The sequence below is a fragment of the Siphateles boraxobius genome, unplaced genomic scaffold, assembly GCF_051911475.1.
Source record: "Siphateles boraxobius isolate OS27281-9 unplaced genomic scaffold, OSU_SipBor_1 6, whole genome shotgun sequence".
NCBI classification, from domain to species: Eukaryota; Metazoa; Chordata; class Actinopteri; order Cypriniformes; family Leuciscidae; genus Siphateles; species Siphateles boraxobius.
In genome coordinates this window covers 621,038-641,543 of record NW_027509186.1, presented here as the reverse complement: position 1 = coordinate 641,543, position 20,506 = coordinate 621,038, and the positions used below count along the sequence as shown (strand labels likewise).

General features: G+C 44.3%; 5 non-coding genes across 5 annotated transcripts; 3 read left to right on the top strand and 2 right to left on the bottom strand.

Moving 5' to 3' along the window:
* The first annotated feature begins 1,350 nt into the window (after positions 1 to 1,350).
* On the top strand, positions 1,351 to 1,433 carry trnal-cag (transfer RNA leucine (anticodon CAG)). The gene has a single exon. It is a non-coding gene; the product is annotated as a tRNA-Leu (tRNA).
* A 663-nt stretch (positions 1,434 to 2,096) lies between these two features.
* On the bottom strand, positions 2,097 to 2,170 carry trnam-cau (transfer RNA methionine (anticodon CAU)). The gene has a single exon. It is a non-coding gene; the product is annotated as a tRNA-Met (tRNA).
* Positions 2,171 to 2,265: 95 nt separating this feature from the next.
* trnal-cag (transfer RNA leucine (anticodon CAG)) lies at positions 2,266 to 2,348 on the top strand. Its single transcript has one exon. It is a non-coding gene; the product is annotated as a tRNA-Leu (tRNA).
* Positions 2,349 to 3,125: 777 nt separating this feature from the next.
* On the top strand, positions 3,126 to 3,208 carry trnal-cag (transfer RNA leucine (anticodon CAG)). The gene has a single exon. It is a non-coding gene; the product is annotated as a tRNA-Leu (tRNA).
* Positions 3,209 to 19,222: 16,014 nt separating this feature from the next.
* Positions 19,223 to 19,295, bottom strand: trnav-aac (transfer RNA valine (anticodon AAC)). Its single transcript has one exon. It is a non-coding gene; the product is annotated as a tRNA-Val (tRNA).
* Between the last annotated feature and the right edge of the window lie 1,211 nt (positions 19,296 to 20,506).

Here is a 20,506-nt window from a genome sequence, read left to right as displayed (position 1 = left end):
TGTCATGTAAAACATTACATTGCCATTAACAAGACATGCCATTAGAATGAAGGAATGATATAAGCCTTAACAAAACATTGTAACAACACTGACACATATGACATGAATATGAGAGTAATACTATTACTGTATTTGTTCAACATTAGTCTTAAAAAAACACTGGATTTCAATTACATTGCATATGAAGAAATGGACAAAGGCATAAAAGGGAATACAGAAAGCAGCTCCTTTATTTACACGGACCCGTGTATCAAAAAGCACCATTCTGCCCCGTGTGAGGCTCGAACTCACAACCTAAAGATTATGAGACTGACGCGCTGCCTAACTGCGCCAACGTGGCATGTGCTGATACTCGGGTGAGCGTTGACCCCTAGATTCTAGATCATCTGCCATTCCGTGTAAGTGCAAAAATGCTGCTCACCACTGGCCGTCATGTCAGGATGGCCGAGCGGTCTAAGGGGCTGCGTTCAGGTCGCAGTCTCCCCTGGAGGCATGGGTTCGAATCCCACTTCTGACAAACCAACATTTGGCTGCGGGCCCAAGATAGAGTCTTTAACCCTCTGGCAAGTTTATCAAGAAATGCAGTAATGTTGACAAAGCACTGCAATTCAGTTCATGCTAGAATAAACCAAACATTAAAGTAACACTGACCTGCATTACATGACCTTTAAAGTAACACTTTAGTGCAATGTATGGGATTCTATGGCACTTGGAATTTCAAGTCATGACATTTCAGAAAAAATGGACATGTTGATTGAATCGGATTCAACTGAATTTCACGAAATAACATGTTGTGATGTTTACCGGAAGAAGATGCAGTAGAATTTCATGGCAAGCATTCTTGGAAATTTCTTGGAATGAAATGTCATGGGTTTGGGGGCATGGGGTGGAGTGTCATGACACAAGATTCAAGGAATGTCATGTAAAACATTACATTAGCATTAACAAGACATGCCATTAGAATGAAAGAATGATATAAGCCTTAACAAAACATTGTAACAACACTGACACATATGAAATGAATATGAGAGTAATACTATTACTGCATTTGTTCAACATTAGTCTTAAAAAAACACTGGATTTCAATTACAGTGCATATGAAGAAATGGACAACGGCATAAGAGGGAATACAGAAAGCAGCTCCTTTATTTACACGGTCCCGTGTATCAAAAAGCACAATTCTGCCCCGTGTGAGGCTCGAACTCACAACCTTCAGATTATGAGACTGACGCGCTGCCTAACTGCGCCAACGTGGCATGTGCTGTGATTCGGGTGAGCGTTGACCCCTAGATTCTAGATCATCTGCCATTCCGTGTAGGTGCAAAAATGCTGCTCATCACTGGCCGTCATGTCAGGATGGCCGAGCGGTCTAAGGCGCTGCGTTCAGGTCGCAGTCTCCCCTGGAGGCGTGGGTTCGAATCCCACTTCTGACAAACCTAACCTTTGGTTGCGGGGTCAACTTAGAGTCTTTAACCCTCTGGCAAGTTTATCCAGAAATGCAGTAATGTTGACAAAGCACTGCAATTCAGTTCATGCTAGAATTAACCAAACATTAAAGTAACACTGACCTGCAGTACATGACCTTCATAGTAACACTTTAGTGCAATGTATGGGATTCTATGGCACTTGGAATTTCAAGTCATGACATTTCAGAAAAAATGGACATTTTGATTGAATCGGATTCAACTGAATTACACGAAATAACATGTGATGTTTACCGGAAGAAGATGCAGTAGAATTTCATGGCAAGCATTCTTGGAAATTTCTTGGAATGAAATGTCATGGGTTTGGGGGCATGGGGTGGAGTGTCATGACACAAGATTCAAGGAATGTCATGTAAAAAATTACATTAGCATTAACAAGACATGCCATTAGAATGAAAGAATGATATAAGCCTTAACAAAACATTGTAACAACACTGACACATATGACATGAATATGAGAGTAATACTATTACTGCATTTGTTCAACATTAGTCTTAAAAAAACACTGGATTTCAATTACAGTGCATATGAAGAAATGGACAAAGGCATAAAAGGGAATACAGAAAGCAGCTCCTTTATTTACACGGTCCCGTGTATCAAAAAGCACCATTCTGCCCCGTGTGAGGCTCGAACTCACGACCTTCAGATTATGAGACTGACGTGCTGCCTAACTGCGCCAACGAGGCATGTGCTCTGACTCGGGTGAGCGGTGAAGCCCTAGATTCTAGATCATCTGCCATTCCGTGTAGGTCCAAAACTGCTGCTGACCACTGGCCGTCATGTCAGGATGGCCGAGCGGTCTAAGGCGCTGCGTTCAGGTCGCAGTCTCCCCTGGAGGCGTGGGTTTGAATCCCACTTCTGAAAAACCTAACCTTTGGCTGCGGGCTCAAGCTAGAGTCTTTAACCCTCTGGCAAGTTTATCCAGAAATGCAGTAATGTTGACAAAGCACTGCAATTCAGTTCATGCTAGAATTAACCAAACATTAAAGTAACACTGACCTGCAGTACATGGCCTTTAAAGTAACACTTTAGTGCAATGTATGGGATTCTATGGCACTTGGAATTTCAAGTCATGACATTTCAGAAAAAATGGACACGTTGATTGAATCGGATTCAACTGAATTTCACGAAATAACATGTTGTGATGTTTACCGGAAGAAGATGCAGTAGAATTTCATGGCAAGGATTCTTGGAAATTTCTTGGAATGAAATGTCATGGGTTTGGGGGCATGGGGTGGAGTGTGTAAAGAATCTTAGCTCAGGTTTGGGGAACAAATATTCAACAATTATTAATTTGGAATCAACAGTGATTGAATACGGGCCTGAACTAGATCATCATACATAAAATTCACCCAAATAGGGATTATATATACAGTATACAGTGCATATGAAGAAATGGACAAAGGCATAAAAGGGAAAACAGAAAGCAGCTCCTTTATTTACACGGTCCCGTGTATCAAAAAGCACCATTCTGCCCCGTGTGAGGCTCGAACTCACGACCTTCAGATTATGAGACTGACGCACTGCCTAACTGCGCCAACGAGGTATGTACTCTGACTCAGGTGAGCGGTGAAGCTCTAGATTCTAGATCACCTGCCATTCCGTGTAGGTGCAAAAATGCTGCTCACCACTGGCCATCATGTCAGGATGGCTGAGCGGTCTAAGGCGCTGCGTTCAGGTCGCAGTCTCCCCTGGTGGCGTGGGTTCGAATCCCACTTCTGACAAACCTAACTATTGGCTGCGGGCCCAAGCTAGAGTCTTTAACCCTCTGGCAAGTTTATCAAGAAATGCAGTAATGTTGACAAAGCACTGCAATTCAGTTCATGCTAGAATTAACCAAACATTAAAGTAACACTGACCTGCAGTACATGGCCTTTAAAGTAACACTTTAGTGCAATGTATGGGATTCTATGGCACTTGGAATTTCAAGTCATGACATTTCAGAAAAAATGGACACGTTGATTGAATCGGATTCAACTGAATTTCACGAAATAACATGTTGTGATGTTTACCGGAAGAAGATGCAGTAGAATTTCATGGCAAGGATTCTTGGAAATTTCTTGGAATGAAATGTCATGGGTTTGGGGGCATGGGGTGGAGTGTGTAAAGAATCTTAGCTCAGGTTTGGGGAACAAATATTCAACAATTATTAATTTGGAATCAACAGTGATTGAATACGGGCCTGAACTAGATCATCATACATAAAATTCACCCAAATAGGGATTATATAGCTCACGCGTCTGCTTCAGAGATATATAGTTAATTAACACAACGAATTGTAATTAATTAAGTATATAATTCATATGCAGGCGGGCTATATTAATTTTCGGAATACCTTAATAGAGTTACTGCAACTGTTATCCCAACTAATCAGTTCGTCCACCGAGCTGCTTGTTCGATATGCGTTACCAATTCTCAAAAAGGTTTATCCTTAGTATCAGTTTACTAATCAAATTAGTTAACTTTATCAGTATCAGCTCGTAGCTTTAGATCGTACATTAAAGAGGCTTTGTTCCGTGACCAACAAACAGAGACAATCAAGAGTATAATGGGTTTAATAAAAATGAACTAGACAATATAACTACATGTAAAATGAATATATCGAACAATAAAAACAAAAACAGTAAGAAAGAAAAGTAGAAGACAGGAAAACAAAGATTGTTACCACAGTTGAACCTTAAGAACCAACAAGGAAAATACACACTTTAACGCGCTGGAATCTGGATTGAATTATACTTGCACTGGACCTTTATGTCGCTGGACAAGCCGGCGTGTGTGGGTGTGGATGTCCTCGTAGTTGGTGAGCTGGAAGCGTCCTTTCGGTGTTTCGAGGGCGTGTTTTGCTCGCGGGAAATTCGAAAGTCTTAAAGGTATGCTGTGGAGGAGTCCTTTCACCCGGAGGATATAGGACTTCTATCAAAACGTAAAATGCTGTGTTCGGTCTGCCGACAAGAACTGAGCATCAAATAAAAGACTGAGTTAAACGTAAAATAAAACCGAAGATAAAATAAAGCGACTAGGTCGCAGGACATACACAGGAAGAATAGCACGAAGAAGAGAGAGAGTTGAGCCGTGTCGCGGTCTTTTAAAATGAAACTAAACGCCCCTTTCTGTGGAAGCACAGTCCAATAGCAACTCACAGATTTTTGGCGCCCGATATTCCCTTTGTCTTAATCTGATGACCTCATTCGCGTGTTTTATGAGGACGAGCGTTTGGCCTTTCACTTACAAAGATGGGAAAAACATAGTAGAATATTTTTTTCATTAACTTCTTACATATATTTGGCTCGAGCAAGTTGAGCGATTTCGTTTAATACCAATCACTCCGTGTTTGTTACGCATACAAGGATATATATAAACTCTTAGACCTTTATAGAAGTCCGCAAGGTTCAACTACATAACTAACAGTCCTAGATAGACAGGATACGGTATAAACTTCAAACATACAGGAATACATCATGTTTACATTTCATAATCACTCATTTCTGGGTTTTAATGTTATAGATGCATATATGTGTGTGTGTGTGTGTGTGTGTGTTGTCCATTTGCGCATCTGGCATTCCTTCCTCGGCGGGGGGGGGGGGGTTTGGAGATAACGGTCTTCTTGGATGTTGGCTCGCGAACAAATCAGGATCGCGCGAGGATCTCTGTGGGGACTCATTACGCTGTAAAGGTGTCACAAACTAATCTACCCTCCAGACTGGCTGGCGCTAACGGAAGATTTAGAATTGGAAGAGTCATAGGTTGGGGCTTTAGAAACCCCTGTTAACGTGTGTTTATTGTGTTAAGGAATGCTGACTCCATGATTCTGCGCTCATACTCTACTGTCCCCCTTTTCGTCGGATGACGTCTCTGTGGAGACATCATCGGACGACAATCATCACAATGGCGGATGGCAGGTGAATCATGAGGGTTTTGTAGCAGGTGGTTATTGAGGCTGAGGGCTCAGCTCGATGAGATTCAAAGCGGTGTCTGGTGTGATCCCCTCTTTCCGGGGGTTCCGTCGGAAACCTCCAGACACGGCTTTCGTGAGCTTGGCTGTCGATGTTCGCATCTCGTTGAGCCTCCTATACAGGATGAAGGCCAGGCCTAGTGACAGGATGTGGCTGACTACCATAGAGATACACAGCGCGGTGTCGGCTGCGGTCCAGGCTTGGACAACAGGTGAGGATGTCAGGATGGGCAGTCGAGACAGCGCTTGGAGGGCGGTATCGATGGGGGCAATGTCAATTAGCTGGGATCCCCCTTCTTCAATCCCCAATTTCAGTTCTGGATCCAGGGTGAAATTACGGTTCTTGAAAAAGGAGGGGATTTCCAGTTCTGATTCGTACTCGTTGCTTGGAAGATGGTACAAAGCTAGATCATCTAGATGGAGGATGGCACCTTTTGGTACCTGAATCCACATGCTCTGGTCGAGCAGGGTGACACGGGTGGCAGTGTCGTGCTGGTCGTAGGTGAGCGTAGCCGTGCGCACTGGAGTGTTAACGAGCCATCTGTCACCTACAATTTCTGCTTGCGTCTCTGTGACTTGAGTGCGTGACTTGGCTTCGGCAGGACACCGGGTGTTGCTGGCCATGGGTTGCAATCCGCAGATTCCATCAGTGTTGTCTCTGAGGAAGGGTTTGCTAGGGCAGAGATAGTGAATGTCTTTAGTCAACGTGCACATGTGCAGGTTCGGGGCCAGGTACAGCTGTGGGTCACTGTCGTGATAGGCCACTACGTCGGGAGTGCGGATCTTGACGTGGGTGTTATCTTTCCAAAACCCGACATTGACAATGTCCTTGAGTCTGTAAATTCGGCTTGACTCTATGATGGGCAGGTTCAGGAGAAAACCCACTTCCCTTTGCTCGGGGTCGACGTAGAGGGGGATGGCGCTGCCCAGAGAGTAGGCGAGGTGTATTTGTAGAGGGTCAGTTGGCGTGGTGACGGCGGAAGCCAGCACCGTTTGGACAAGGCTTAAGGGTATCAGGTACGGTGGAATCCTTCCCATGGCTAGGCTGTCAATGGAAGAGCTCACCTCCCGCAGCATGTCTGCCATCAGGGCTGTGACCAGCTGAGTTTGAGCAAAGTCATTCTGGAAAACCGTAAACAGCTGTTTCATAGAGTTCACGGTCTGGGTCAGCAGGACGCTGTGAGTGTTGAGAACCACCACAGTTCCCCTCAAAGTCTTGCCGATGGTCTGAAGGGAGGCACTTTGTGTGTTGAGTTGCTCTTTTATCTGTGGGATTTCAGTCCGAATTTCGGCCACGTGCCGTCTCACGGTGGCTAAGTTCACTGAGTTGACACTAGACATACCGATGTTAAACAGAGTTCCGACGGCAGCGCCGGCTCCGAGCAAAGCTCCAAGGAACCGTTTGGAGCGGCGGTTGTGTCCACTTAGCTCCGCTTGTGTGACAGTCATTTTCTCAAGTTGGTTGAGCATGTGCCTGACATCGGCCTCAGCGTGAGTGAGGGAGTCCTCTGTCCATCGGGCACCGGCCCAACTGTATTGGGCCACTGCGCTGGGGTAATGTGCTCTGTAAACATTACGCGGGTCTAGTCGAACATATACTTTCTGGGTGTGGGTCCGGCAGTTGGTGATCAGGAGTCCCGGTTGTTCCCTCAGGACGATGCCTGATGCCGGACCTGGTGAGATGATCTCCGATTGCGGCTGGCCTCTGGTCGACTGAAGGCACAGGATGGCAAACCACAGCAGCATCCTGGTGAGAGCAAAAAGGGTAGAGGGGGAGAGAAAGGGGGAGAGAGAGAGGGAGTAGGTCAGCGAGGGTTGTCCTTGGTTGGACAGGACAGTCTTTTCGCTCCTAGGACGGTAATCAGGTTAGTTTGCATTGGCCCCTCCCCGCCTTTCCCTTCCCGCAGCCACATGTCTTTTAATTTGATTGCGGTGGACCCATTTGAAAACTGCATCTTTCTGTCCCCGGCTTAGTTGGATTCGGTACGCCACCGGGGAGAGTTTGTCAACGATCTCATGAGGTCCTGTCCAGTGGGGCAGGAATTTCTTTGACAGCCGATGGGAGGCTATGTGGGATGGTTGTGTGAAGCTATGATACCAGACCCTGTCGCCCACGTCCAGTTCCTTGTTTGACGCTTTCTGGTCATAGTATGCTTTCTGGCCTTCGGCACTCTTTTGAAGCTGTTGTTGGGCGAAGGCAAAAGGTGGCTTTCAGGTGCTGGTGTAGCTCGTCCAGGTACTGGTGAGTGGTGCAGGCTGTCACTAGGTTGGAGTCTCCTGGCTGATACAACAGATGCAGTGGCAGTGTCATTTGCCGCCCAGTCATTAGTTCGAAGGGAGACACGTGAGTTGAGTCCTGCGGGGTGGCCCTGAGGGCCATTAACACCAGCGGGAGTTTCACATCCCAGTCTTTCTGATTGGCAGACACATACTTTTTCAGCATACTGACCACGGTCCGGTTTGAACGTTCCACTTGGCCAGATGAGATCGGATGATGGCTGACGTGTAGTTGAACTTGAACTCCCAGGAGTTTCCAGATCTGCTGCATAATCTCAGCTGTGAAGTGAGTGCCTCTATCTGAGTTGACTGTCAGTGGCAGTCCGAACCTGGAGAAGATGTGGTTCATCAGGAGGTATGCCGTGGTCTGGGCAGTATCGTTGGGTGCTGGAAGGCACTCTACCCACTTTGTGAACTGGCACACAACCGTGAGAAAGTATTTGTTGACCCTCGTCGACCTGGGCAGAGGTCCTACCCAGTCGATTTGGAGGTCTGACCATGGGAATGTGAGTCTTCTGCGTTGCAGTGGAGCTATGTGGTTTGGGTTTGCCGGTTGAAACTGGCAGCAGACCAAGCATTCTCTGACATATTCTGCCACATGTTCCTGCATGCATGGCCAGTATGCCACTTGCTTCAGTGTCTTATAAGTGGCTCTGATGCCGTGGTGTCCGGCACATGGCGCGTCGTGGGCATACATTAGCATGACCCCCCTTAGGCATTGTGGCACCACAAGCCTTGGCGCTGTGATGCCATCAGGTGCATACCACAGAATGTTTTCGATCACGCGCAGCATGTGCTTGATGTCATGCAGTCGTCTTAGGCACGGGTTGTCAGTGAGGTCAGATGGTTGGGTGGTTGGAGGGGTCTGAGAGGTGGTTTACTAAGGTCTTTATAGATGTGTCAGAGGTTTGCATGTCGGCTATGTCGTTGTTTGACATCTGCGGAGCCAGCGTTAGAGGCTGAGAGGTGGGCACTGCTGCAGGGAATGTTCTTTTGCTGCGGGTTAGCACTGCCACGTTAGAGGTAGGTGGTTGGATTGGCGGTGACCACAGATTACCGTGTAGTGCGCCAGTCTTGGCGAGTTTTATCATTCAAGTCTTTGTCAAGGCCTGGTTGTCTCGAGTGTCCTTTCACCTTTTTCCAGTAGACAATCATGTTGTGTGTGCTTGTGATGTCATCACATGCCTGGAACAGGTGTTGGTGTGTGACAGGCTTGTTCTTTGAAGTCTTAAAGCCATTTTGTTTCCAGCCTGGAAGGTGGCATGTGAAACTGAGTCTGGCATAGTTAGAGTCTGTGCAGATAAGGAGTTCTCTGATGTTATGTGTCGATGCGATTTGCAGAGTTATGAGAATGGCTGCTACCTCAGCATATTGTGATGACTGGGGGCCCAACTTGAAGTGTTGAGGTGGGCACGGGCAGTCATTTATCCATAGCACACCCGCTCCTGCTTGACGAATGCCCTCTTGGTTGTAGGAGCATCCATCGACATAGGCTGTGGGCATACCTTGGCACGCCTTTTCTTCAAAATACCTGTGACAGGTTAGTTGTTGCTGTTGGGGTTCTTGTACAGCCACCGTCGCAGCTGGTGTGATATCAGAGCAGTTTTGGCAGGCTGCCAGGCCGTTGCCTAGCGCAGATTTGTGGTTCTGAGCATATCGTGCCTCGACATTGCGCCCCTGGAGGGCCATTAACCACGTGGCAATGCATGAATTGGTGACCACGCCATCTCTGATACGTTGGCTGTTGAGGAACATGACAGGCTGGTGGCAGGTCTCTATAATAACCTTCTGGGCTCCAATGTAGTTGGAGAATCTTTGGATGGCCCATACGGTGCAGAGCAGAGCTTTTTCACAATCTGAGAATTTAGTCTCTGGTGGCAGGAGTGTCTTGCTGGCATACGCGACTACTCTTTTGTCTTGATCGTGGCGTTGGTATAGGCCAGCGCTGAGACAGTGGCTGGAGAATCCAGCTTCTAAGTAGAACTCTCTTTGTGGATCAGGGTAAGCCAGACATGGAGCTGTGCACAGGTGATGTTTCAGCTCATTCATGGCATTGTCTTGAACTTCAGTCCAGACAAATGGGCAGTCTTTTTTTAGAAGGGCTGTCAGAGGTTTTGCAATGTCTGAGTAGCTTTCGATGAACTGCCGTGAGTAATTACACACCCCAAGAAAACTTCGCAGTTCTGAGATGTTGGTGGGTGGTTTGATGTTTTGGACGGCTTGAATGCGATTGGACTGCGGTTCGATGCCCTGTGACCCAATCAGTAGGCCTACGTAGTTGACCTTGGTTCGACACCACTGTCCTTTGTGGAGAGCGATCTTGGCGCCGGCAGTTGACAATTGGTTCAAAACATAGTCTATCTCTTTTAAGTGGTCAGCCACTGTTTTGCTTTTCATTAGAACATCGTCTACGTAGATGAGGTTACCTCTCATTCTGGCATCTGGGCATGCTTTGTTCAGGAAGATGTTGAACTCAGCAGGCGAGTTGGCATAGCCGAACGGACACCTGGTGAAAGTGAATTGTCTGTTGCCGAAAGTGAAAGCTAGCTTGTGCTGGTCTTCTGGGTGCACGGGTATGGTCCAGAATCCAGAGGCCACATCAAGTGTAGAGAAGATTGTGACACCTCTGATTCTGGGTATTTCTTGCTCCAGCTGGGTCATGGGCCATCGTGATAGTGGCACCTGTTGATTCAGTTTCCTGTAGTCAATGGTGGGTCGCCACTTGCCGTTTGGTTTGATTACGGGCCAGATCGGGGCAGAATAGGTGCTGTTGCATGGACGGATGACACCTTTTTCAAGCATGGAATCGATGATCTCTTGCACCGGTTCGTGTGATGCGATGGGGATCTTGTACTGCCTGACAAAAGTGGGAGGAGCCTGAGGGTGCGTTGGGATGCGCACGGTGTGGAGTTTGGTGAGACCACAATCTAAAGAGTCTTTGGCAAAGGATGCTTTGAACTTGTAAAGGACTTGTTTGAGCCTTTGTAGATCTGCATCATCTTTAATTGCATCAGCGTCTTTTAGAATTTGTTGAACTTGAGATTCAAATCCTGGGTATGGCTCCTCTGTTGGTGTGTCGTCTGTCGTGTTGGCAGGCAGAGGTGCAGCAGTTTCATCAGTCTCGCAGGCGGGCTGTTTGGAGACAGTGTATACTGCAAGGTGTTGGTCATCTGTCAGTTCTGTTCTGCATACCTGGTCTTTGTCCTCCGGCATGACTGAGGTGATGGAGATTATCTTGAAGGGTGTTGTGAACACTGTGTTGTCTGTGTTCCCTTCGGGCATCATTGAAGATGGGATGGGTCCAATGATTGGTAATTTGAGTTCAAAATCAGGAAAGTCGTGGCTCACTAGCTATCCCACCCGATAGGCTTTTGGAATGGCGATGTCCATTGCCATGCAGTTGTTGAAAAGGATGTAGACTGCACGGGAGGACACTTCGATGAGGGGTGTGGCCTCTAGCGTGAGTCCAAGTTCAATGCATTCGGGTGAAGGTTGAAAAAAACCCAGAGTGTGGTTTAGGGTTTGGCCACATCGCATGATGAGCCGTACAGCGACCCCTTTGGTGTACGCTGGTACGACGGTTTCCTGTTCGTTGACTAAGGTGCAGACCTCTGGAATGGTCTGGCCTGACAGGAGGTTCTCAGTGTTGGTTGGAACAATGGCTGGCTGTAAAGTCAGTGGGGCCCACAACACCTCATTAATAATGTCTATATGAGCCTGGAGGCGAATCAGAAGGTCTGCACCGATGTAGACATCATGGGGCGGGTCCGGAAGGACCAGGAAGTAATGGGTCAAGCACCGGTGCTTCCATTGCAAGTTCAAAGCGCAGATGCCTTTAGCAGTCACCAGGTTTGATGGGCATGAGTTCAAAGGGAAACGGGTGTGCTTGCTGGCAGACGGAAGGTCCGGTGTATGTTCAGTGAGGGCATTGAATAGTGAGACACTGATGGCTGAGTTGTCTGCCCATAATGCAAGTATAATGTCAGTAGTGGTAATGAAGCCAGAGAACGCCATTGGCTCAGCAAAGATGGAGATCCGAAACGTGATTGGCCAAGGAACTCTGAAAAACTCTGTTGTGCGGTCAGCAAAGAAATTTTGCAATACATTAGCAGCTGGCAGGTGCAGATGAACTGAAACTCTCTTTGTTTGGACCTGGCACTTAAAAAAAATTGCATGAACTTATTGACTTGACCTACCAGGCTCCATATTAAAAAACAAGGTCTCTAATTTAATAATGTAACACGTTTTATACAGACACTTCATATTTGACACATGACGCCGTTCCTGGAAGTCGCTCTGATCGGGTACATCTACCGGTCTCTACAACTCCTCGTTAGTATAGTCGAGGTATAGTATAGTAGTATAGTATAGTATTTTTAGAAGATGGCTCCTTCCCATAATCTGCCCTGCAAGCAGTGTGACAGTCTGTAAATTCCACAAACAACAGTATAGAGGTCATTCGGCATAGCAGTCTACCTACAGCTCCTTGGTACGATGGCCTTCATCTGTCTCAAAAGTAAGGGTTTTGTAGCGAATTGCAGCATTTATATTTAAAATGCCTCCACTTGTTTCCGCCGGGTTTAGAACTGAGAACCTTTCGCGTGTAAAGTGAACATGATAACCACTACACTACGGAAACATGCTTTGTATGTCAGTCCCACCTCTTCTAGGGTACGCTTGTTCAAAAGCAAATTAAACTATAGACTGCCCAGTGTTTTTAACATGGCAAAAGCTGCTAATTTTGTTGGCAGACAAAACATTTTTTATTACTGTACAGGAAACCTCAATGGTCATTTGTTTTATTTTTGTCCTTTTCTAAAGAGATTGAACCACAAACATCCCTGCAAGTGTACTGACCTGCTCAACAGAAAATCGCATATGAAATTTTTACAAAAACCACCCACAGTTTCCGCCCAGTTTAGAACTTTCGCGTGTGATGGCCTTCAACTGTCTCAAAAGTAAGGGTTTGTAGCAAATTGCAGCATTTATATTTAAAATGCCTCCACTTGTTTCCAGCCAGTTTTGAACTGAGGACCTTTCGCGGCGGGAGTCGAAAATGGTTAAGCTTAACTTCCCTTAACTTTTCCCATTCATTCTCTATGGTAGTGCTTAACACTACGGATGCAATATACCTTTGGCCACACGTAGACTTCCTGGCGCTGTTTCGCTTTTCCGTGGCGGGGAGTTTAAAAAGCATAGTGTCATCTGTCAGTCATTCGCAGTGGAGGAGGGGAGACCCGTTTTACGAACGGAGAGATATTTGTTTACCGACTTGTCAGCAAACTTGTTTTGTTTTGTTGCTGTCTACCTGCAGACAGATTTTCCCTCAGGTGACCGCATATACATTATTATTCAAATATTTTATAATTTAAATTGCATGTATATTGTCATGTAATCGTATTGTTATCGTGTTGAATGGATTGTGACTATAAGAAACAGTAAACTCCTCGTTGTGAATACAGCTGTTATTTTATAAGAGTATCTTTGTTTGTAAAGGTGAATGTTTCATCATAATCTCTTACTATGCTTAAAATATATGTTAACAGTGCAGTAAGATGTAATGTGCAGTAGTATGGAGGACCAAACCTGCAATTAAAAATGAATGAATTAATAAATGAATAAATAGATAGATAAATAAATGTGATAATAGGAAAATAAATAAAGGAATAAACGACTTGATAAAATAAATATGATTCATTTTAATCAAATATATTTTTTTATATTTTTCCCCTAATTTATAATTTTTTGCTTTTATATTTTAATGTATTTGTATTATTTTTAATTGTTTTTATTTATTATTTTATTTATTTGTTTGTTCCATTTATTCTTATATTTATTTATGCATTCATTTATTTGTATATTTATTTATTCCAATATGTATTTATTTCCAGATTTATTTATTTTAATCTTTATTTATTTTTATTTTTCTTTCTTTAGTTTTATATCTATTCTTACATTTTTTTTGATGTGCATGATAATTAGATTGGTTGGTTTTGCTTACCAAATATAAATATTAATTAGCAAATAAATAAAAGCAGAAAATAAATTAAGGGAAATAATACAAAAATTAGTTTGATAAAGAATAAATCATATTTATTTTATCAAGTCGTTTATTCCTTTATTTATTTTCCTATTATCAAATTTATCTTTTTATTTGTTTACATGTTTATTTATTCATTTAATTTATGCGGGTTTGGTCCTCCTATAATGTAATTAATATCAGACACACACATATATTACATTTAAATTACAAACAAATATATATGTTATGAATTTGCGTGGAAGCAAAGGCAGTAGGCGGATCTAAATGCAGCAGTAGACTTTAATTACAGGTTCGGAACAGACAAGATACTCGTGGTACGCACATTAAAACATACATTCAATAACTGACCCCCAACAAAAGAGCAGACAGGATTTAAATACACAGACGGGATAAGGGAACAAGACACAGCTGGGGCAAATCAGAACACCGAGCGGGACCATACAACCTAACAAGACAACACACCTGAAACAAGGGACCTAATAATGACATGACTAGGATAACAGACTACAATTAACAAGGCACAAACTGAATAAAAGACCAAAGACAGAGAAACCACAAACCAGAAACATGACAAAATGAATAAACACCGTAACAATATATATGTGTACAATTTAATGGTATAATTTAACATTTTTAATTAGTTAACTTGTTAACTTTTTATATATACATATAAACATTTTTAAAGCAATTTAAATAATGAATATTAAATAATACAAATTTAATAAACAGTACGTGCTCTAAGGCTGCATTTATTCAGTTAAGAAACAGTAATATTATGGAATATTATAGCATTGTAAAATAACTCTTTTATATATATCACTGATGCTTTAGTATTAACTGTCTTATTTCATTTTGTTACTGTAAGTATTTAAATGCTTATGCTGAGACACTAATGAATACATTCTGATTTCAGAACAGCATCATGAAGAAAACAGTGTTCTTCCCAGGGAAAGTCAAAGTGTCTTTCAGGAAAGGCCCGTCGGGCCATTTACGCCGGGACCCATCAGAAGAGGCAAAAAGAATTAAAGACAACCCTTTACTGCAGGACAAGTCAACACCTCAAAGAGAAGATCTGGTCAAGTTGAACGCCCGTTCTGTTGTGTTACATAGAGGAGGGGATGTCTCTGACAAGCAAGAGGTGTTGGGAGAATGCATTCTTCAGTTCGGCAAGTACAAGGGCAAGTCTTTCAAGTGGTTATTAGAGAATGATGGCAGCTATGCTTTGTACCTGTCCGATAAGGTTGAGGAAGAAGAACAGGCTGGGCAGTTCAACCCAGAGGGTCCATGCAAGGATAGCCTCATTTCCTTTCTTGAGTATTCAAGAAGCTTCAAGGAAATTGAAGATCTTAAACAGTATCTGTCTCAAAGGCCAGACGCAGTGCCAGTTTTGACAGAGGAATACTGTTGGATTTGGATCCAGAGCACAAGACACTTGGAGGAAGATTTGGGATACCAGGGCAGACGGATATGCTTTCTTTATAATGAGGCAGAAGTGTGTGCCAGGCAGCAAAATGTACAATTTGCAGCAGTATCTTTTAAAACAGCAGCAAAAACAGATGACCAAAAACACTCCTCCGATGCCCTCACCATCAGCTTCCGCTGCAAGACCACCTGTTCCTTCCATTACTGACTCTGATCAGCCTGGTGAGTTAATAAAATTCATGCAAGTTTGCTTATATTGATTCTCAAAGCCTGCCTAGCTACTGATGCATTTGTCATATTTTATAGTAATGGAGGAGGATGAAGAACTGGAGAGGATGATGCTGAGTATTTCTCCAACAAAATATCTCACACAGCTGAGTAAGTAAATCAAGTATTGTGTCATGTGTGTTATATATACCCATGTCAAATTCTTATAAAATTGGTATAAAATTGTACATACTGGAGAGAAACCATTCAAATTATAATGCCTAATTTTTAGGATCATCTGCAGCCACAGGATCCACAGTCTTATCTACAACAGGTTACTTTACACATCAGTTTTGGAGGCTTATTCGGTTACATACAGACTTATCCTCCATTTCTGATTTTTAATTATCTTATTTGTTGTTTTGGCACTGTTCTTGCCTGTTCTAAAAAACATGTTATTTTGTTCTAACTACTGTCAAGGTTTGAATATACCAGTGGTGAGGGTGAGTGCACTTCATGAATTGTATGCATGCTATTTAAACTGTTTTTATTTGTTGTGAAAAAGTGGACTGTTTACTTACAGACATTTGAACATTATCAGAATGTGCATTACTAGAATAAATAACAAAATACATAGAATAAAATAATAAATAATGATTAGTCATTTAATGTAGTCAAGACAATCAAATACATATCATGTACATTCAGTGTTTTAATATGTTTTTAATTTCCTCCCTGTGCTTTTCCTTGCAGCTCTGCTGCAGCCTCCATCAACATCAGCTCCTGTGTGTAGGCCTTCTTCACAGGGTGAAGGCTTTATACCACCTCAAGCAGCACAATCAGCACCTCCACCTGCACCAATGCCGTCTGCACTGACTGAAACCCCTGTTCCCAGCTACTTGAACAAAAAAAGTAAAGACAGTTAAACACACGAGCATTAAATGTGTTATACACGCATATATATATATATATATGCATTTATTTCCTTTGCTTTGTGTTCCGTGCAGTTCTGACACAGCCTTCACCACCATCACATGCAGTCTCTAGTTCTCCCAGTCCACCAGCTCCTGTGTGTAGTCCTTCTTCACAGACTGATGGTTCTGTACGACCTCCTGCAGCACAATCAGCACCTACAGCTCCTGCATCATTGACGTCTGCACAGACGGAAGCACCTGTTACTAGCTACTTGCAAGATATTAGCCACTGGAACTGCTCTATTCATCAAAGAATTTGGATGAAAATAGAGATGGAGTCTATGGGGCTCTGGCCAGGATCACACCCAGTAAGACACCTAATGAATATGGTCTCCTTGTGGCGCTATCCACCTCAGCCTGAGCTTATAGAGACAAACATGGGCCTTCCGTCACCAAAGTACTTCCAGCTCCATCCCTTTTTCATTTGGAAACCTGAGCACAGTATAAATGAAAGGCTTAGAAACAACTACATCCTGCCCTGTCTCTACAGCTGTCCAAATCCTCATGTTGTGTCCTCAGGTGTGGGAAGACCCCGAGTGATCCTTGGCACTAGTGGGCAATATTACATCCTTGCTTCACGTCTGTGCTGTAAGGCATGTAAAAAATACTGGTTCGCTGATAAACCTCAGTGGGTGGACATGCTACCACAGCGATTCAGAAACATCTTGCCAACCTTCCTCACCCATAAGAAGGCAATCTGTAAAACTGTGATGGATGAACTGAGGCGCTCTGGAAAATCCCCTAATGACATGGCCAACCAGCTGTCTGAGGTGCTTCACCTTAAGTTTGAAAGAGCCCACCTTGCTTACCTTCTCATTGTGCAGAACGTCAGGGATGCTGAAGCAGGGCTGTATGGCCAGGAAACCATCACAGGAGCATTGAGGAAGGATGACACACCTGCTTCGTTTGGGGGTTACGAAGATACTGATGGGTGGCATGGGGTGTCTGTGTCTGCACATTATCTGGTGGAGTGCCTGCTTCAGGAATATCACCGGCAAGAGGCAGCTCTCACTCAGCTCCTTCAAGGAACTTTTGGACAGGTGTTCAGATCAGATCACACACGCAAAGTTGCTAGAAAAGTGACCCTCTCATCTGGCACAATGTCATCCTACGCTGTGATGAACGAGAACTGGATGATCCTGTCCTGGGTGATGCTGCAGTCTGAGAGTGAGCAATCCTTGACTTCAATGTACTGTGGGATGGCCAATCGCTACAGTGCTGCTGGCATATAGGGGTGGTGATGTCGCAGTGGATAATACACATGCCTTTGGTGTGAGAGACCGGGGTTCAAATCCACTGCGAGACACTTAACCCCTAGTTGCTCCAGAGGCGTGCGAAATATAGCAATTGTAAGTCGCTTTGGATAAAAGCGTCAGATAAATCTTGTTCTATAACCAAAATGGCGCCGCAGATGGCTGCCTCGGTGTGGAGCTCTCCATACCCAAGGCCAAGTACCAGTGGGTGGACAGGTAAGAATAATCACATCTCATCACACATCACATCAAGATGTCTAAGCAAAGGTAATGAATACATTAAAATGTATTTCCCTTTTATGTACTTAGGGACTGCTGTGCTGCTTTCAGAGTGATGGACCCAGGACAGTATGAGCACCAGCAGTGGGAAGCTTGGAGGACCACTGAAGCTACTGTGGCAGAGGTTACATCAGGAAACCTCAAGAATGTAAATGCCGCTTGCCAGAAGTACAATGAGGACATGGTGGTTAAACTAGACTTGTTTAACTGTATGCGGCGATTCACCAGGGAATGTGTTTCGGAGCACCATCCTCTGTATAGCTCGTTCTGCCACTTCCTCTCTTCTGCCTTCTCTGTAGTAGATCAGAGTGACCTGGAGAAACTGAGGAAAGCATACAAGTTCTGTGGAACTGAGCCTGGTAATCCCACAAAGCAGCACATCAGAGCGCACTGCAGGACAAAAGTGCCACATCCTAGAGAGCTGGTCCAAAGAGTGGAAGAAGTACTTCACCATTTCCATCTTGCAAAGGATCCCAACAACATCTTCCTTTTTAAACCCTCGATGCTAAAATTGTGTTGGATTCAGCATATCCACATCCTTAGAGGCTGCCTGAGTGACCCTGAGGTGGAGGAAGGAATCCTCTACAGACATGGTGAAACGCTACAACTGAATCATGTCAAGGGTGAAGGAGCTGCTGTGGCCATCTGGATCCCTGTCAGAGGCACTTCACAGCAAGAGGGGTTTCATTTCCACCAGGCTCAGTGGGTAACGGGTAATCGCGTCTCTCCTGAGCTGTTCCAGGCGCAGGGTATGACTGGTGTCGCACGCTGGAATTATCAGCGGCTGGTGGACCTGAAACAGCCTGGGCTTGTCTTACCTGGAGTGTTTGACCCTGTTTTGATGTTGGAGTTAAGCAGGGCATCTATAAGAGTGACTGGGCAACCCAAATATCCAGCCTTCCACATCTCCAGCTGGGACACAAGAGAGAGGTTTGGCTTACAATATGTGGAGCCAGGCTGTCGACCTGTGCCTCTTGACTTTGACAAACACAAAAGCAGGAAGACAGACCTAGGGATGCAAGAAGCGTCTTCATCTGGCACTCAGTTCTCATTTCCATCTCAGGTAAGCCTTTAAAGTTCTTTGATAACAGACTTTTTATTAAAAAACAAATACTTTATAATTCTTGCTCGCATATTACACTAATTTTGCTGAATTTCAGAAATGCTTAGAGGATTCCTCTTCTGCTGAGACCGCTCTTGCTGCTGAACCAGAGGCCACCCCCCTGACTTTCATTTTTCAATGTTTTTCTACTCCGAGTGCTGTGACAGTGAAGGAAAAAACATCTGAGGAGTTTCTTTTAGATGCAGGTAATTATATTATTCTGTTATACTGTTTCTGCTCGGTTTCAAACCGAGGACCTTTCGCGTGTTAGGCGAATGTGATGACCACTACACTACAGAAACCTATTGTTGAGACAATTGTGCTTTTTAGAAGATGGCTCCTTCCCATAATCTGCCCTGCAAGCATTGTGACAGTCTGTAAATTTCACAAACAACAGAACAGAGGTCATTGGGCATGGCAGTCTGCCTACAGCTCCTTGGTACGATGGCCTTCACCTGTCTTAAAAGTAAGGGTTTTGTAGCAAATTGCAGCATTTATATTTAACATGCCTCCACTTGTTTCCACCCAATTTTGAACTGAGTACCTTTTGCATGTAAAGCAAACGTGATAACCACTACACTACGGAAACTTGGTTTGGATCTCATTCCCACCTCTTCTAGCGAAGCGACTTTTCGCGTGTGAGGCGAACGTGATAACCACTACACTACAAACACGTCTTCAGGTTGCAGACATAAATCTTTAGGTGCACGCTTATTAAAAAGCATATAAAGGAAATGAGCGGTGCACCCACCTAGCGTGGCAAGCGGTTTAAATTTTCTGTCAGAATCCAACCACTGTTTCGAACCAAGGACCTTTCGCGTGTTAGGCGAACGTGATGACCACTACACTACAGAAACTTATTGATGGTTCATGTGCTTTTTAGAAGATGCCTCCTTCCCATAATCTGCTCTGCAAGCAGTGTGACAGTTTGTAAATTCCACAAACAACAGAACAGAGGTTATTCGGCATGGCAATCTCCCTACAGCTCCTTGGTACGATGGCCTTCACCTGTCTCAAAAGTAAGGGTTTTGTAGCGAATTGCAGCATTTATATTTAACATGCCTCCACTTGTTTCCACCCAGTTTTGAACTGAGGACCTGTCGCGTATAAAGCGAACGTGATATCATGGCATGTGCTTTTTAGAAGATGGCTCCTTCCCATAATCTGCTCTGAAAGCAGTGTGACAGTCTGTGAATTCCACAAACAACAGAACAGAGGTCATTCGGCATGGCAGTCTGCCTACAGCTCCTTGGTACGATGGCCTTCACCTGTCTCAAAAGCAAGGGTTTTGTAGCGAATTGGAGCAGTAAATTTAAAATGCCTCCACTTGTTTTCCGCCCAGTTTTGAACTGAGGACCTTTCGCGTGTAAAGCAAACGTCATAACCACTACATTATGGAAACTTGATTTGGACGTCAGTCCCACCGCTTCTAGGGTACGCTTGTTCAAAAGCGACTGAAACTATAGACTGCCCAGTGTTTTTAACATGGCAAAATGCTGCTAATTTTGTTGGC